This window comes from Sus scrofa, chromosome 10 (assembly GCF_054392235.1).
Source record: "Sus scrofa isolate SSC_HxYL_T2T_F1_AM1 chromosome 10, Sscrofa_HxYL_maternal_Yorkshire_Landrace_v2.0, whole genome shotgun sequence".
NCBI classification, from domain to species: domain Eukaryota; kingdom Metazoa; phylum Chordata; class Mammalia; order Artiodactyla; family Suidae; genus Sus; species Sus scrofa.
In genome coordinates this window covers 72,583,880-72,604,293 of record NC_139392.1, presented here as the reverse complement: position 1 = coordinate 72,604,293, position 20,414 = coordinate 72,583,880, and the positions used below count along the sequence as shown (strand labels likewise).

Below are 20,414 nucleotides of genomic sequence, written 5' to 3'. Positions count from 1 at the left end.
GGAGTTCCCGTCATGATGCAGCAGAAATGATTCCGACTAGGAACCATGAGGTTGTGGGTTTGGTCCCTGGCCTTACTCAGTGGGTTAAGGATCTGGCACTGCTCTGAGCTGTGGTGTAGGTCGCAGATGCAGCTCAGATCTGGTGTGGCTGTGGCTGTGGCTGTGACTGTGGCCAAGAGCTGTAGCTCTGATTGGACCCATAGCCTGGGAACTTCCATATGCTGTGGTATGGCCCCAAAAAGCAAAACAAAAACAAAAACAAAAGATATGAAAGCAACCTAAATGTTCATCAACAGATGAATGAATAAAAAAGATGTAGTATATGTTATGCAATGGAATACTACCCAGCTAAAAAGAATGACATGTTGTCATGTGTGTAGCAAATAAATGGACTTGGAGGGCATTGTGCTAAGTGAAATAAGTCAGAGAAAGACAAATACTGTATAATAACTCTGACCACTCTTCACTCAAGAATCCGTGGCTGATGGGAGAAAAGATGACAGACATGACAATGAGGAATGAAAAATAAATAAATAAATACATTGTTTCCAGGTATCAGAGTTTCAGTGATATAAGCCTGTAAAAAGTGGGACAGTCTCTGAGAAAGGCCCCAAATCTGGGAAAATACCCAAAGAAGTAAACATCAGATCTTCCTTTTCATGATACATAATAAAGATTCCTTGGGTAATGAGAGAAAGAACATGTAAGGAAAAGCAGGAGTGATGATGGAGTCCTGGGTCTGATTAGACTCTGGGAAGAAGAATAAATGAAAGAAAATCCTGATAGATTTGGGGAAACCCAAAGGCATGGAGTACTGGACCATTGTCTTCGTAGGTAAAGGTTTGGGAAGCAAGAAGAAAAAACAAAAACAAAAACAAAACTCAGAGGAGAAAGTGCTTACATGGCTAGTGAGGCACAAGACTTGAAAGCCCTTGAGAGCATGGTGTGAGAGCAGCAAAGTTCTATTCCTGACCCAGAGCGAGGTTGAGGGTAGGGGCTTCTGCAGTTTCCTGCACCCAAGTCTGACTTGGTAAGGACATGCTGGGGCCTGAGGGCACTGAATGGTCAGAGAAATCCAGATATGGAGACATCCTGTAGTTAGGATGGAAGGACAAATTAGAAGTAACATGAATGGGACAGGGACCTAGGGATTTTTGTCACAAAGTCCTTATTTTTTCTTAGTAAAAGAAAGCCTTGTAGTTGCCAGAATCCTTGAGATCTTGAATGATAAAAATGTCTATTTTTTTTCTTAAAAGCTTTATTGAAATGTAATTCACATGCTATATAATTTACTATTTAAGTGTACAATCAGTTGGCTTTCAGTACCTTCACAGAGTTGTGGAGCCGTTACTGAAATCCGTTTTAGAACGTCTTCATCATCCCCCAAAGACTCTCCACACCTCTAACTTGTTACTTCCGAGCCCCCCATCACCCCAGCCCTAGGAAACCACAAATCTTCCTTCTGTCTCTGTAGATTTACTTAGGCTGTATTTAAATGCATTTAAATGCAACCATGGAATATGTGGTCATTGCCATTAGATTCTTCCACTTAGCACAACATTTTCAAGTTTCATCTGTGTCTAGCAAGTATCAGTATTTCATTTCTTCTTACTGCCTAAAACTATCCCATTGTCTGGATATGCCACATTTTATTTATCCATTCATCAGCTGATGGACATTTGGGCTGTTTTGACCTTTGGGGTACTATGAATAATGCTTCTATGAACATCTCCATACAAGTTTTTATGTGGACAGAGCTTTTCATTTCTCTTGGTATATTTCTAGAAGTGGAATTGCTGGGTCATGAAGTAACTCTATGTTTAACCTGTTGGGAAACTGCTACCCTCTTTTTCAAAGCAAATGCACCATTTTGCATTCTCACCAGCAATGCATGAGGATTCTGATTTCTCTACATTCTTCCCAACACTTTTTTTTTTTCCCTCACACTCATGGCATGCAGAAGTTCGTGGGCCAGGGAATGAATCAGAGCCACAGCAGCGACCTGAGCCACAGCAGTGACAGTGCCAGATCCTTAACCCAGTAGGCCACCAGGGAACTTCCCCAATGCTCGTTTTTCATCTTTTTCATTATAGTCATCCTCAGGAGTATGAAGTGGTATCTCATTGTGGGTTTGATTTAATTTTCCCGCATTGCTAATGATGTGGAGCGTATTATCATGTGCTTATTGGCTATTTGTACATGGTTTTTTTTTTTTTTTAGAGAAAAGTCTGTTCATATCCTTTGCCCTTGGGTTCATTGTCTGTTTATTATTTGAGTTGTAGGAGTTCTTTATTTATCCTAGATATGGATCCCGTATCAGATACATGTTTTGTAAAACTTTGTCCAACTCTATGGGTTATCTTTTCACTTTCTTGATGGTTTCCTTGGAAGAACAAAAGTTTTTAATTAAAATTAAAATTAAAAACTTAGGTATAATTTATTCTTATTTATCTATTTTTTTTTTTTTGGTGGGTTTTGCTTTTGGTAACATATTTAAGAAACCATTGCTGATGCCTGGTCATGAGAATTTACACTTGTCTGTGGTTTTTAAATGTTCATGTGTTCATGACATCTTATTGAGTTCTTGGATCACTTTTTTTTTTCCTTTGGTCACGCCCATGGCAAGTGGAAATTCCCTGCCAGGGACTGACCCCAAGCCATGAATGCACCATCTTTTTTTTTTTTTTTTTTAATCTTTTTAGGGCTGCACTTGTGGCATATGGAAGTTCCCAGGCAGTTCCTAAGCTAGAGGTTGAATCGGAGCTGCAGCTGCTGGCCTATGCTACAACCACAGCAATGCAGGATCTGAGCTGTGTCTGTGACCTATACCACAGCTCACGGCAACACTGGATCCTTAACTCACTGAGTGAGGCCAGGGATTGAACCCGTGTCCTCATGGATACTAGTCAGGTTCATTATCGCTGAGTCACGATTATAACTCCCTGAACCATCTTATGTTTTTTTTTTTTTTTTTTTTTTTTTTTTTTGTCTTTTGTCTTTTTGTTGTTGTTGTTGCTATTTCTTGGGCCGCTCCCGCGGCATATGGAGGTTCCCAGGCTAGGGGTTGAATCGGAGCTGTAGCCACCGGCCTACACCAGAGCCACAGCAACGCAGGATCCGAGCCGCGTCTGCGACCTACACCACAGCTCACGGCAACGCCGGATCGTTAACCCACCGAGCAAGGGGCAGGGACCGAACCCGCAACCTCATGGTTCCTAGTCGGATTCGTTAACCACTGCGCCACGACGGGAACTCCCATCTTATGTTTTGACTACTATAAAAGTGGCTGAGAAGAAACTGATAAGATTAAAACATAGCTCTCATAGTTAAAGGAGTAAGTTAATATTTATTGAACAGGAACTATACGGCAGGCTACCCTGGTTACCCATTCTAAGGTTGGTATTAATATTCACATTTTTTTTTTTCATAGATGAGTAAAGTCAGATACTGACTGGGACGGAGAAGAAAAGTGAAAGAATCCAAGCAAGGCTAGAAATGTTCTGCCCATAGAAAAGGCATGGAGGTTTCTGGAGAGAGTAGAAAGGAGGGGAGTGATCTGAGAGGTAGGAGAAAGTTGGAGGAATCTTGTAGACAAGCAGAAAACCATGAAGGAGGAGGAGGAAGCCAGGGTAGAAATTTGAGGAGGAGAAGGGATGCTCAAAGAGCATTGTGGGGAAAGTTTATCATGGATTATGTAATGTGATTCATGTTTTATTGTCTCCTCAAAAGGTGTTCAGCAATACATTATTTTTCATGACTTTTTGAATCATCTGTGTTTCAAATTTGATACATGGAAAAAATTGTCAGTGAGAGACTCAATTTTTTAAAAAAATCTGGGTGATATTTTTGTTTACCTTAAAAAGAGTGTTTTCGTGGAGTTCCCACTGTGGTGCAGTGGGTTAAGGATCTGGTGTTAGCACAACTGTGGTGTAGGTTGCAGCTGTGGCTAGGATTTGGTCTGTGGCCTTGAAAAAGAAAAAAAAATAGTGTTTTTGTATTTCCTAGAGGTTCTGTGATTTCTTTAGGCTGGAACAAGTTTTTAATTTACCTCCTACAGGGCTTAGGCTTTCCTATGGATATTTTAAAAAATATTAAATGTCAATATTTAAAATATCATAGGAAGGACCAAAAGTTTATTTAGCACAAACTTAAGCCTCCTAATAAATTCAACAGAAACCTATAATTTAGTCCAGTATTGAGTTGTAAAAATAAAGGTTTTAAATTCTACACATTAAAAAATAATCTTCTAATTAATATTTTAGTATGCCTTTTAAGTGACTTTTTTTTGACAAAGTAATACATTCATTGCAAAAAATCTGAGTAAAACAAAAAGTATAAAAAAGAAAATTAAAATCACCCATAATCTTGTCACTTAATAAATATTTTGTAGCATACTGTTTTATACATGTACATATCTGTGTTTTTATGTATTATGTACACTGCTTTAAAAATCTATTTTTACTTGTATTGTAAAGTAAAATGCTCCTGGAAGAGAACAGAGGCAAAACATTTTCTGACATCAGCCTTACAAATGTTTTCTCAGGTCAGCTTTATACATGTACATATCTGTGTTTTTATGTATTATGTACATTGCTTTAAAAAGTCTATTTTTACTTGTATTGTATGTATTTTTACATCTCTGTATACTCCTGGAAGAGAACATAGGCAAAACTTTCTCTGACATCAACCTTACAAATATTTTCTCAAGTCAGTCTCCCAAAACAACAGAAATAAAAGCAGAAATAAACCAATGGGACATAATCAAAATGACAAGCTTTTTTGCACAGCAAAGGAAACCAAAAAGAAAACAAAAAGACAACTTACAGAATGGGAGAAAATAGGTTCAAATGATGCAACTGACAAGGGCTTAATCTCTAAAACATGCAGACAACTTATACAACTCAACAGCAAAAAAGCCAACAACCCAATGGAAAAATGGGCAAAAGACCTGAATAGACATTTCTCCAAAGAAGATATACAGATGGCCAACAAGCACTTGAAACAATGCTCAACCTCACTGATTATTAGAGAAATGCAAATCAAAACTATCACGAGATACCACCTCACACCAGTAAGAATGGCCATCATTAATATGTCCACAAATAACAAATGCTGGAGGGGGTATGGAGAAAAGGGAACCCTCCTGCACTGTTGGTGAGAATGTAAGCTGGAACAACCACTATGGAGAACAGTATGGAGATAACTTAGAAAACTATACATAGAACTACCATATGACCCAGCAATCCCACTCTTGGGGCTATGCCTGGACAAAAATTTTCCTTGAAAAAGACACATGCAACCACATGTTCAATACAGCACTATTCACAATGGGAACAACCCAAATGTCCATTGACACATGAATGGATTAGGAAGATATGGTATATATACACAATGGAATACTACTAAGTCATAAAAAGAACAAAATAATGCCATTTGCAGCAACATGGATGGAACTAGAGTCTCTCATACTGAGTGAAGTAAGTCAGAAAGAGAAAGACAAATACCATACATATGATATCACTTATATCTGGAATCTAATATAAGGCACAAATGAAACTTTCCACAGAAAAGAAAATCATGGACTTGGAGAATAGACCTGTGGCTGCCAAGGGGGAGGGGGAGGGAGTGGGATGGATGGGGTGCTTGGGGTTAATAGATGCACACTATTGCTTTTGGAATGGATTAGCACTGAGATCCTACTGTGTAGCACTAGGAACTATGTCTTGTCACTTATGATGGAGCATGATAATGTGTGAAAAAAGAATGTATACATGTATGTGTAACTGGGTCATTATGCTGTACAATAGAAAACTGACAGAACAATGTAAACCAGCTATAATGGAAAAAAATCATTATAAAAACAAAAAAAATACTCTTAAGACTTAATTTTAAGTGTTTTCATAGCTACAGTTTTCAAAAGATAACTTTAGATAATACATTGTATAATCTATTTCATTTAACCAATACTTTATCTTATAAATAATAATGGGGGGAATACCTTGAATATACGTATTTCTCTTTAGCTCAATTTATTTCATTCCAGTTATAACTGGGAGCTCGGCAAAGCTCTCTTAAATGGTTCTAGTCTTTTCCTTTCTTCCATCCTACCCACCAAAATAAACAAGTATGATGTTTTCCCTTGATTTTTGCCCTTGCTTTCTTTTTCAACTAAAGGACTGTTTTCTTGCTCCCCAATTTTCTAAGCTTTATGAGCTGAAATCAGACCTTAGCATAGTCTTGTACACAGGAGGTGATTTTTAAAATGTACCTGGCTTTTCATAAGGCACTTAGTAAAGGATCAATGAAAAAATTTTTCTTGAATGGAAAAAAAAGTTTAATTTTACTTTGAGCTATGATGATACAGGTATTATTCACGTTAGAAATATGAAAATCTACTTGATTAGCCTTTCTATGTTTCCTATTGCAGTAAGAACGCATGTGCATGTATGTGTGTGTGTATTGCCCTTAATTCAGAGAAACAGTTTTAGTAAACTTGCCTTTTTCTTCCATTTGCATAGCATGTAGCAATTAAAAACATTATTTATTTGCAACACACTTGAATTTTACTTAGCTCTAGCTTGGAATTAGAAAAAAAGAGCTGATAAAATTACAGAACCAATTTAATACTATGCAGAATTGGATAGGGATTTAACTTGTTTCATTACAATTATGATGTAATATTACTACATCCATTGAGAGAAGCTTGTCAATTATTAGCAGTTATTTACAAAGCTAGCTCTTGAATGTCAAAGGTTTCAAACTAATCGTATGTGCAAAAGCCTCTGAAAAAATGCAGAATGAAAGAATTGTATCCTAATATCATTGTTAAATTTACATTATGCCAACATGCTAGAAAAATTAGGCACTAGAACATTTCAGGTGTAAAAGGATGGAGAGGTGTACTTTACAAGGTTTGAGTTTTAGTATTACCTATATTATTTCCAATTAACAGTGGGAACATATTGGTATATTTTCCATTAGTGCAAAGGTAAAAGTATTTCTTCACTAATAATAATAAATGGTAGCATTTAGCATATAAATGGCGCAAGCTCTTAAATTACCTTTACTTGTGTTATAGGAGTGCAGCTGAAGAGAATTTAATGCATTTTTTACATGGTGTAATTTTATCTTGCTCATACAATGTGAGACGAGTAATAATGATATTCTAATATTAATATAAGTACAAAATATACATGTTGATGAATAATAGCCCTGTTTTTCGGATCTCCTTGCCAAGTCATATTAAAATGACAAATAATTGCAATTGCTTTGTGGAGAAATGGTGCAGGATCTCTAGTCAAAAGCACATTAGGGACCAACAGTGTCCATTTGTTATCCTTTGTCAAGAAAACATGGCTCCTAATGAAAGTGACTGAGAGAACACTGATTGAGGACACTGACACCAAGCCCTTCCCTCGACAAGAGTCATGACATGAGTATTAATAAGAGGATTGGAAGTTGAAGGCAGAGCTTTGGTTCTTAACATCTCTGTATCATCCTGATTTTCTTTTTGTTTGATTTTTAAAAATAAAGTCTGGTACTTTTGAGGGCTAGAGGTTTGGGGGCGGGGGGCGGCGGGAGGAGTATGACTGCGGGGGAAGAAATTACAAGACAAAAGGTAGTGAAGACACCCCAAAGACATTGCCAGGGTCAGCACGTTCAGGTAACCTGAGGCAGTGTTGTACAACATCAGAATGTGAATGCCCCCTAGAAAAAAACACCTCTGCTATTTCTGCACACAACTAGTTAGGCACTCTTCCTCTTAACTGCCTTCTCTTTTTGAAAATGGTTCTCTCTCCATTCCAAATATGGCTGGAAGGAGAATTTTTGATCAGGAAAACAAGCAGTGTATTAAAAGGAAACAGGAGAATGTAATCCCACTTCAGGGATTTCCCGGCGCAATTTTCAGGAATTATGATGGCTTTGTTATAAACCCGGGCATATACTGTTTCATTTTGTTTTATGACTGCTGGTTCCTCATCCAGTAGTATTCAAGATAGCAGTTCCCATCTGAGATGGAGCAGATACACATGTACATGTCTGTGAACAGAGGAAACATATCTTGGAGTGTCTGGTAATGTATTAGATATTTGTGCGTAACCTAGCAGGTACCAGGAACTGTGGTGAGTTTTGGGTGTATTCTCACTCACCGTCTAGTGGTGAGGAAAAAGTTAACAGGTAAATACCAACTATCACTAATGGAACACATTATACACGAGGCACCATGATGAATTTCACAAAGATGATTTCAACACTCACACAAACCCTTTGAAGCAGATACAGATAGGTGCCCTGAGGCAGAGAGGCTTAGTATATATATTTCCCAGAATACACAGCCTGTTAGTGCGGAAGTCAAGTTTTGAACATAGATTCCAGAGCCTATGCTCTTATTATATCTGCATATTTATAATACACAGTATAGGATATGTATACACACACACAAACACATACTAAAACTTACCCTGAGTTTGTTCCTTGACAACCTCATCTGTCTTTGATAGATCTTGGAGTTCACATTATGGCTCAGCAGCTTAAGAACCCAGCGAGAATCTGTGAGGATATGGGTTCGATCCCAGGCCTCACTCAGTGGTTAAGAATCTGGTGTTGCCTCAAGCTGTAGCGTAGGTCCAGTATTGCTGTGCAGCTGCAGCTCTGATTCGACCCCTAGCCCAGGAACCTCCATATGCCACAGGTGTGGCCCTAAAAAGGAAAAAAAAAAAATCTTTGACAGACCCAAGGATCAGAAAGTGAGCTTAAAAGAGCTCTGAGTATGCTAAATAATTTTATTCATTCAATAAATAAGTGACCCTCTAGGTCCTCATACATAATTGTGATCAAGACTGACTCAGCCTAGCCTATACCCTTTGTACTGAAGCTTAACACTATTGCAATGGAAAAACACCTTAGGGTCTCACTCTTACCTCTTACTTTCCAGACAAATTGTAAATCTTAATTGGCAAGTTTCAGGGATGGGAGAGTTGAAGTAGAAAAAGCTGGAGATGGGTACAGTAATATTACGAAAAAAAGAGAAAAGAGAAAAGATATAAGCAAGACTAAGAAATTGAGAAAAGATCAATGGGATGGATTGGGAGCTTGGGGTTAAGAGATGCAGACTATTGCTTTTGGAATGGATTAGCAATAAGATCCTGCTGTGTAGCACTGAGAACTGTGTCTAGTCACTTATGATGGAGCATGATAATGGGAGAAAAAATAATGTATACGCGTATGTGTAACTGGGTCACCATGCCGTACAGTAGGAAAAAAATTGTATTGGGGAAATAACAATAAAAAAGAATTATAAAAAAAGAATAAAAGAAAAAATAAGAATTAAAAAAAGAAATGATCATCGAAAGATAACAGCCCACTTTAGTTCAGTTTGCATCTCTGCAAATTAATTTTCTATTTTTTTCTTGGCTCCTCCTTATGTTTTCTAGCTCCTTTCTAAAGGAATCTGCATTACTGTTCATATCCTCTCTTAATTCCTTCGGGATTTTCACTATCTCCCTTTTGAACTGAGTGTGGAAGTATGTCTAGTCACTTGTGATGGAAATTGGTAATGTGAGAAAAATGAATGTATACATGTATGTGGGACTGGGTCACCATGCTATACAGTAGAAAATTGACAGAACACGGTAAACCAGCTATAATGGAAAAAAAAATAAAAATCATTTTATTAAAAAAAAGCTAATAGCCATTTGCAGCAACCCAAATACAACTAGAAATTTTTATACTAAGTGAAGTAAATCAGAAAGAGAAAGACAAACACCATCTGATATCACTTATAGGTAAAATCTAAAATATGGCACAAATGAACCTATCTACAAAACAGAAACAGACTCACAGACAAGGAGAACAGACTTGTGATTTCCAAGGGGAAAGGGAAGGGAGTGGGATGGATGGGGAGTTTGGGGTTAGTAGATGCAAACTATTTCATTTAGAATGGATAAGCAATGAGGTCCTACTGCACAGCACAGGGAACTATATCCAGTCTCTTAGGCAGAAAATAATGGAAGATAATATAAGAAAGGGAATGTATCTCTATGTATGACTGGGTCACTTTGCTGTACAGCAGAAATTGACAGAACATTGTAAGCCCACTATAATAAAAAATTTTTAAAAAGCCAACAGCCCTGTATTTCTCAAAGACCCTAATTATATTGGAATGTAACTTACTGCAACAACAGAGACTCCTAACGATTACTCTGAAGTAATAAGAACATAGATGATATGATTATCATTTAAGATATAATAAAGTACCATAAAATTTTCAACAAAAGGTTAAAATTATAATTTTGACATTTACAGCTGTTTAAAGAGGTGAACCATCACTGACTGAAAATGAACACAACCTTTTGAAAGAATTGCCATATGAATAAGATTCAATCGTACTTCCCGTATTAAGAAAGACATAGTGGGTACCTCTGTGACTACTCTTTCCTCTTTTGGCAACAACTCTGCTATTTATGGAGGGGCTGCTTCCTCCCGGATTCTCCCACCTCTACTGCAGATAGTCTGGTTAAAGCTCTTACCTCTCTCTCTGTATAGAGCATTTGACTAAGATCTAAGCCAATCAAGTAATCAGGTTTTCACAGCTATACAGAGTTATGTTCGAAGGTCTACATAGTTGATTCGGAAGGAACAAACCTTGGAGCTATTGCTGGCGATGCTAAAACAAGGCTCTCTTTCCTGTGGGATGTCAAGCTAGAAGAATGTGGGTAGCTCCAGAACTTGCTGGCCACCATCCTGTAACTAGAAGGGGAGAGCCAATATGAGAATGAGGTCAAGTGGGAGGAGGGAAAAACCAAGTCTTAATATTGTATGACTTTGTGAGTTTGTTTATTTATTTATCTATAGGGCTGCACCTGTTGCATATGGAAGTTCCCAGGCTAGGGGCTGAATTGGAGCTGCAGCTGCTGGCCTACATCACAGCCACAGTAGCACCAGATCCAAGTCACATTTGCTACCTATGCTGCAGCTTGAGGCAATGCCAGATCCTTGGCCCACCGAGTAAGTCCAGGGATCGAACCCATATCCTCATGGACACTATGTTGGGTTCTTAATCCACTGAGCCAAAATGGGAATCCCTCTATTCCCTTTTTGATTAAACAGTCAGGTAGCTCTTTTTAAAAATTTTGTAATGGGCAGAACTCTCACTAATTGAATAGAAAATATCTGCATAGCAAAAATGAAAAAAACTAGAGTCCTTATTATAGGTGAGGATAAGGGAAAAGTATACATAATACACAACATCCATTTGTGTTTATATAGATATATAAATTATGTATCTTTCTCTATAATTATATATTTCATCCTACTCCTGGGAATTTGTGCCTTAGGAACTAAAACACACATAGGACATATATTTCTAAGAATTGAAGTTGTTTATTGCAGCATTTTTCATAGGAGCCAAAAAAGGGATGCAAAATGAATGTCCCTGAGTGAGGAAATGGCATGGACAGTTAGGACTATTATGCAGCTTTAAAAGAATGAATTAAAGCTGTATCAGATGGCTCAGAAGAATTTTGACAAGGCATTGTAGTGAAAATGAAGATGTGCTGAACCAGATCTCCATGACTTGATTTTTAAAAATCAAGATAATCCGCCTTGTGTGACTATGCATAACTACATAGGATGATAGGCATACAGAAAAAATATGAATAGTATTAGATTTTAAACATGGATTATTTGGGGGAGGGTATTTGACATCAATGAAGGGGAAAGCACAAAGGAAGGAGGAACCAAACAGAAAAGAAAATCAAAAACATGTACTTGAAATAATCATGTGAGTGGTTATGCTTTTGCATGTGCATTCAATTATGTATATATAGAATATATGCATAAATATTAGGTGTTCTAAGTTATTATAAAGAAATTAAATATAAAAAGGTATTTCAAGTAGACTTTAATTTTACTGTTATAAGCCATTTAAAAAATTACTGTCTCCTTGAGTTTGAAGGCATGTGTGTCCATTTTATGTATGTGTGTATGCATGTATGGCTGCACCTGCTGCATATGCAAGTTACTGGACCAGGGATTGAACCTGTGCCACAGCTGCAGCAGCATCAGTCCTTAACCCACTGCACCTCAGAGGAACCTGTGTGTCTTTTTTATTATGGGTCATCTGTTAGACTAGTTGTACCCACACTCGAGGGTCATCCAAGGCCTATGCTTCTGGCTTATTGTGTTTGTCTTCTTATGACCTGGATTTCACAGAATAATAACAATACTAATAACAGTTATTATTATTATGCTTTTTAGGGCCGCATCTGCACCATATGGAAGTTCCCAGGCTAGGGGTTCAATCAGAGCTGCAGGTGCTGGCCTACACCACAGTCACAGCAACAGGGGATCTGAGCTGTGTCTGCAACCTACACCACAGCTCATCGCAACATTGGATCCTTAACCCACTGAGTGAGGCCAGGGCTCGAACCCACATCCTCTTGGATACTAGTTGGGTTTGTTATTGTTGAGCCACAGTGGGAGCTCCAGAAAACTTATTCATGGTTATAGATATGCTCATGACATAATAATACTCAGGAGTATAAACAGCGGGGCCAAGACAGACTAAACTACTGTTCTCACATCTCTGACTCCCAGAACACTGGTTATACAGTCAGTTTCCGTAAGCTGGCATGATCCTTTCAGAGCTGCATTTTTAATACCTACTCCAGGGTCATGTCATGTCATTTCATATCATCCTCTAGTCTCATATATATCATATTACTATATTCCACCTATGTCACATTATATTATGTTAACGTGAGATTATGCGATGCTGTGTTGTGATAGGATATGTTATATTTTTACTATGTCACTTTTTAGGTGATTATGCCTTTCATTAACATTTCAGATTTCCCATGATTTATTTTTTTGATTTTTTAACATGTAGGCATTGGGTCTGGGGTGTTCTGTTTGTTTGTTTTTGTTTTTTGTATTTTTGGCCACACATGTGGAAATTCCTGGGCCAGGAATTTCAAACCCATGCCGTAGCAGTGATCTGAGCCACTGCAGTGAAAACATCAGGTCCTTAACCCACTGTGCCACAAGGGAACTCTCTTTTTAAAAAAATCCTTTTTCTTCAATTTCAGCTTTGCTGAAATGGAACCCATATACCATAAAAATAACCATTTTAAAGTCCACAGTTCAGTGTTTTTTAGCATACTCACAGAGTTGTTCAACTATCACCAATATCTAATTTTAGAAAGTTTATATCACCCCTGAAAGGAACTCTGTAGCCACTAGCAGTGACTTCCATCCTCCCTTCTCTTTACCCTTGGTCACCATGAATCTATTGATATCTCTATTGACTCACCTTTTCTATACACTTCATATAAATGGAATCACATATAGATAGTCTTTTGTGACTGGCTTCTATCAGTTACGGTATTGTTTTCAATATTTATCCATGTAGTAGCTTGTATCTAGTGCTTCATTCCCTTTTACTGAGAAATACTATGCCACATATGTTGATCCATTCATCAGTCGATGGACATTTAACTTATTCCACATTTCAGCTGCTAATAATAATGCTGCTATAAACATTAATGTACAAGTTTTTGAGTGGATGTATATATTTTTACTTCCCTTGGGTGAAATCCTAGGTCAAATGGTAACTCATTATTTAACATTTTAAGAAACTGCCAAATCATTTTCCAAAGTGTCTGTACAGTTTACAATTGAACCAACAATGTATAAGGATTCTGATTTATATACATCCTGGCCAACATTTACTGTATCTCTTTTTGGATATTAGCATACTAGTTTTGGGGTGGGGGCAGGGGTTATCTTACGGTGATTTTGATTTGAATCCACAAATTATAATGATTATTTATTTATTTTTAGGGCTGCACCTGTGGCCCAAACTGGAGTCATGGGTCAAAATGGAGCTATAGCTGCAGGCCTATGGCACAGCCATAGCAACGCAGGATTCAAACCAAGTCTGCAACCTATGCTGCAGCTCACGGTAATGCCTGATCCTTTACCCACTGAGTGAGGCCAGGGATCGAAACTGCATCCTCATGGATACTAGTGGGGTTTGTTTCTGCTGTGCCACAATGGCAAGTCCATATTGATTTTTATTATTTATTTATTTATTTAATTTTTTATTTTCCCACTGTACAGCAAGGGGGTCAGGTTATCCTTACATGTATACATTACAATTACATTTTTCCCCCCACCCTTTGTTCTGTTGCAACATGAGTATCTAGACAAAGTTCTCAATGCTATTCAGCAGGATCTCCTTGTACATCTATTCTAAGTTGTGTCTGATAAGCCCAAGCTCCCGACCCCTCCCACTCCCTCCCCCTCCCATCAGGCAGCCACAAGTCTCTTCTCCAAGTCCATGATTTTCTTTTCTGAGGAGATGTTCATTTGTGCTGGATATTAGATTCCAGTTATAAGTGATATCATATGGTATTTGTCTTTGTCTTTCTGACTCATTTCACTCAGAATGAGATTCTCTAGTTCCATCCATGTTGCTGCAAATGGCATTATGTCATTCTTTTTTATGGTTGAGTAGTATTCCATTGTGTATATATACCACATCTTCCGAATCCAATCATCTGTCGATGGACATTTGGGTTGTTTCCATGTCCTGGCTATTGTGAATAGGTGCTGCAATGAACATGCAGGTGCATGTGTCTCTTTTAAGTAGAGTTTTGTCCGGATAGATGCCCAAGAGTGGGATTGCGGGGTCATGTGGAAGTTCTATGTATAGATTTCTAAGGTATCTCCAAACTGTTCTCCATAGTGGCTGTACCAGTTTACATTCCCACCAACAGTGCAGGAGGGTTCCCTTTTCTCCACAGCCCCTCCAGCACTTGTTATTTGTGGATTTATTAATGATGGCCATTTATTTATTTTTAAAGGGAATCACATTTATTTATTTATTTACCTTTGGCTGCGCTCACAGCATGCAGAAATTCCCAGACCAGGGAACGAACCTATGCCACATCAGTGAAAACACTGAGTTCTTAACCACTAAGCCACCAGGGAACTCCCTATAATGATATTTAACATCTTTTCTGTGTGCTTATTTTCCATTTGTATGTCTTATTTGGAGAAGAGTCTATTCAAATCCTTTGTCTATTTTTGAAGTGGGTTATCTTTCTTTTTAAATATTGACTTTTAACAGTGCTTTACATATTCTGGATATCCACCCCTTATCATCTGCATCAAAAGGAATAAATTTAGCCAAGAATGTAAAGGAATTTTACTCTGAAAACTATAAGACACTGATCAAAGAAATGGAAGAAGACACAAATAAATGCAACGATATTGTGTGCTCATGGATTGGAAGAAAAAATATTGTTAAAATATCCATACTCCTCATGCAACCTGCAGGTTCAGCACAATCCCTATCAAAATTCCAATGTCATTTTTCCCAGAACTAAAACAAACAACCCTAGAATTTGTATGGAACCACAAAAGACTGAACAGCCAAAGCCATCTTGAGAAAGAACAAAGCTAGAGGTATCATTTTTCTGATTTCAAACTATATTTTAAATCTAATAGTAATCAAAACAATGCGGTATTGGCATGAAAGCAGACACGCAGATCAATGAAGCAAAACAGCCCAGAAATAAATCCATGCATATATACAGTCAATTAGTTTATGGAAAAGGAGCCAAGAATATACAATGGGGAAAGGACAGTGTCCTACATAAATGGTATCGGGAAAACTGCATAGCCATATGCAAAATAATGAAACTAGACTACTATCTCACACTATACTTAAAATTTAACTCAAAATGGATTAAAAACTTGAACGTAGACCTAAACCATAAAACTTCTAGAAGAAAATTAAGGTAATAAGCTCTTTCATATTGGTCTTGGTGATGATTTTTTTGGATTTTACACCAAAAGCAAAGGCAACAAAATCTAAAATAAACAAGTAGGAGCACATGAATTCAAAAGCTTCTCTACAACAAAGAAAGCCATCAACAGGATGAAAAGGCAACTTAAAAAATGGGAGAAGATATTTGCAAATTATATATTTGAGAAGGGGTAAACATCCAAAATATATAAAGAACTTATATAACTTAGTAAAAAAGTGGCACAATCTAGTCATAAAATTGGAAGTAAATATATTTTTCCAAAGAAGACATACACATGGCCAATAGAAACATGAAAATGTGCTCAGCTTCACTAATCATCAGAGAAATACAAATAAAAATAACCATGATATATTACCTCATACCAGTTAGAGTGGTTATTATCAAAAAGACAAGAAATGACAAGTGATGGCAAGGATGTGGAGGAAACATTCATGAATATTTGGTAGGAATGTAAAGTGGTTTAGCCACTATGGAAAATGGTATGGAGGTTCCCCCAAAAATTAAAAATAAAACTACCATATGATCCAACAATTCCACTTATGGGTAATTATCTGAAGAAAACAAAAATACTAACTCAAAGGATATATGCACCTGCATGTTTACTGCATATTATTTTTATTTTATTTTTGTCTTTATTTTAAGGGCCACGTATGGAGGTCCTCAGGCTAGGGGTCTAACTGGAGCTACAGCTGCCAGCCTACGTCATAGCCACAGCAACAGGTGATCTAAGCCATGTCTGTGACCTACACTACAGCTCACAGCAATGCCAGATCCTTAACCAACTGAGCAAGGCCAGGGATAGAATCTGCATCCTCACTGATACTAGTCAGATGGGTTTCCACTGACCCACAATGGGAAATCCTGCAGCATTATTTATAGTATCTAAGAAATGAAAACAACTTGGTTGTCCAATGATGGATAAATGGATTTAAAAATTGTGATATTTATTTATCTATCATCTATATCTCATATACACACACAATGGAATATTCAGTTATAAAAAAGAAAGAAATCTTGCATTTGCAACAAAATGGATGGACCTTGAGGGCATTATGCTAAGTGAGGGTGTTATTTCAGAAAGAGAAATATAAATACTATTTCATCTAATTTATAAGTGGAATCTTTAAACAACAACAACAAACAAAACCAAAACTGAGCTCCTAGATAACAGAGAACAGATTGGTTGTTGTCAGAGGGGGCAGGTGAGGGGATGGGTGATCAAAAGAAAAATGCCTAAGTACAAAATAAGAAAAAAGTTCCTCATCAGTTATAGAATCTGTAAATACTTTCTCTAATTCTGTGGGTTGTCTTTTTAGATTCTTGATAGTGTGCTTTAAAGCACAAAAGTTTTGAATTTTGATGCAGTCTAATTTGTGTATTTTCTTTTGTCCCTTATGCTTTTAGCGTCATACCTAATCAAGTATTGCCCAACCCAAGCACATGAAGATTTCCATTCAGGTATATCAACTTTGAGTTAATTTTTGGGTGTGATGTAAAGTAAGATCCAGTATCATTCTTTTGTATGTAAATACTGACTTGTCCCCAAACCATTTGTTTAAGGCTATTCCTTTCCCATTAATTTTTTAAAAAATCAATTGAGGAGTTCCCGTCGTGGCGCAGTGGTTAACCAATCTGACTGGGAACCATAAGGTTGCGAGTTCGGTCCCTGCCCTTGCTCAGTGGGTTAACGATCCGGCGTTGCTGTGAGCTGTGGTGTAGGTTGCCGATGCGGCTCAGATCCCGTGTTGCTGTGGCTTTGGTGTAGGCCGGTGGCTACAGCTCCGATTAGACCCCTAGCCTGGGAATCTCCATATGCCGCGGGAGTGGCCCAAGAAATAGCAAAAAGACAAAAAAAAAAAAAAAATCAATTGACCATAAATGTAAGAATTTCATCCAAATTCCATTTTTTTCCATTGGGATATATGTGTACTCTCAAGCTAGTACACATATACTTGATTATGATATCTTTATAGTAAGTTTTGAAATCAGAAAATATAATTTCTTCAACTTCGTTCTTTTTCAAGAACATTTTGACCCCTAGATCCCTAGATCTCTTGAATTGTCAAATGAATTTTAGAGTCACTTTGTCAATTTCTTTAAAAGAGACATCTAGGACTTTGATGGAAAATGCACTGGATCTGTAGATCAGTTTGGGGAGTACTGCCATCTTAATAACATTGTCTTCTTATCCATGAACAGGATTTCTTTCTTCTTACTTAAATCTTTAATTTTTCAATGCTTTATAGTGTTCAGTATAGAAATCTTGCACTTCTGTTCAATTTATTCATAAGTATTTCATTCTTTTGCATGTTACAGTAAATAGAATTGTTTCCTTAATTTACTTTCAGATTTTTTATTGCTGGTATACAAAACTGATCTTGTTTTATGCAAATTTGCTAAACTCATTTTTTAGTTCTAATAGCTTTGTGAATTCCTTAGGAATTTTCTATATGTAAGATCATTTCATATACTAATAGAGATACTTTTACTTCTTCATTTCTAATCTGGATAACTTTTATTTCTATTTCTTTCCTAATTTCCTCAGATAGAACTGCATCGCAAGGCTGAATAGAGGTGGTGAGAAAAGACATCCTGGTTTTTGTGAAATGATTGCATTTTTCTATTTCTGCTTCTTGAAATGATCATTTTTTTGTACTTTATTAATATGGTGTAGTTCATTAATTGAATTTTGGGCCTTAAATCAACCATACATTTCTAGAATAAACCTCAGTTGGTCATGGTGCATAATTTTGTTATGTGATGCTGTATTCTATTGAGGAGTTTTTCAGTTGCATTCATAAGAGAAATTAGTTTCTGGTTTTCTTGTACTGTTTTTGCTATAATTAATACTGGCATTATAGAGTTAGTTGGGAGCTGTTGTATATTCTTGTATTTCTTGGAAGAGTTTATGAAAATTATTATTAATTTTTATGCCATTTGTAGGATTCATCAGTAAGCAACCTGGGCAAGTGTTTTCTTTGTGGGAATTTTTAAATTAGTAATTCAATCTTTTTACTTCCATACAAATCTATTTCCTCTTGAATCAATTTCAATAGTGTCTTTCTACTAATTTTTCCACTTCATTTAGATTATCTAATTTATTGACATAAAATTGTTTTTTAGTTTGTAATCTTTTGCATTTTGGTAAGGCCAGCTGAAAGAACAAAATTTTGGTTTCCTTAATTTTCTCCATTGTTTTTCTTTTTTCTATTTCACTTATTCTACCTGTTGGATTTAGTTTGCTCTTATTTTTCTAGTTTTTAAAGGTAGAAGCTTAGATTATTATTTTAGATGTAAATTTTTCATAACAGACATTTTCATCAATCAGTTTCTAAGTGTTGCTTTAGCTACATTCATAAATTTTGGTATTTTGTGTCTTAATTTTTAATTAATTTGAAAGTATTTTCCATTGTGATTTCTTTTTTTGATACACTGGTTACTGAGGAGTATATTGTTTAACTGTCACATATTTGTGAATCACTCAATGTTTTTTATTTCTAATTTTACTTCATTATTATATAACAATTTTACTTCATTTTTGTTATATGATTTCAATGCTTCTAATTTGTTGAGATTCTCTTCGGACCAAATGTGTCATGAATTCTAGAAAAATTTCAACAAGCACTTGAAAAAAATATTTCTTGTGGAGTGGAGATGTCTGTTAGATCTAGTTGGTATATGGTACTGTTCAAGTTTCTATTTGTTGACTTTCTGTCTAGTTGTTTTATCAATTAATGAACGTGGAGCATTGAAGTATTCCACTACTGTTGAAGTGTCTATTTTCTTCTTTGATTACATCAATTTTGGTTTACGTATTTTAAGGCTCTATTGTTAGGTTCATATATGTTTACATTTGCTATGTCTTCCTAATAAACCTTTTTTTTTAAAGTCATAATAAACTGGCCTCCATTGTCTCCAGCAATAATTTCTCTTAAAGTCTATTTTTATGATATTGATATGGTTAAAGTAGTTCTTCTTTTGTTATTTGTTTGCATGATATAGTTGCTTTCATTCTTTTATTTGTATCTGAATTCGTTCTTTTAAATAGAGTGCTTAGGAGTTCCCGTCGTGGTGCAGTGGTTAACGAATCCGACTAGGAACTATGAGGTTGTGGGTTCAGTCCCTGGCCTTGCTCAGTGGGTTAGGGATCCGGTGTTGCCATGAGCTGTGGTGTAGGTTGCAGATGCAGCTCGGATCCCACTTTGCTGTGGCTCTGGGATAGGCCAGTGGCTACAGCTCTGATTTGACCCCTAGCCTGGGAGGGGTCGGCCCTAGAAAAGGGCAAAAGACAATAAATAAATAAATAAATTAAGTGCTTAACAAATAAATTGAGCGCTTAACCTATTTACATTTAATGTTAGTATTGATAATGTTGAAATTACATCTGTCATTCCACTTTTTTCTATTACATTTTGTCTTTTTCCTCTTTTCCCAATTACTGCTTTCTTGTGCATTAAATATTTTCTATACTACCATTTTAATTCTCTTATTATTTCTTTCAGTATATATTTGAGTTATTTTCTTAGTGATCTTCCTGGGGATTAAAATTAACACTTAAATTTAAAACAGTCTAATTCA

The 20,414-nt window shown here is 36.6% G+C and overlaps 1 protein-coding gene across 6 annotated transcripts in view; it reads right to left on the bottom strand.

The window, feature by feature from the left end:
• The window catches only part of RSU1 (Ras suppressor protein 1), an 883,461-nt gene that overhangs the window by 41,499 nt on the left and 821,548 nt on the right, over nt 1–20,414 (bottom strand). For 4 of the 6 annotated variants that reach the window (XR_014817897.1, XR_014817912.1, XR_014817909.1 and 1 more), the window contains one exon: nt 7,777–10,749. The gene's annotated coding sequence lies outside the window, so the exon portion shown is untranslated. Of the gene's footprint in view, nt 1–7,776; nt 10,750–20,414 lie in introns of those variants that run through there. The other 2 variants (XR_014817908.1, XR_014817911.1) reach the window with 1 other exon arrangement.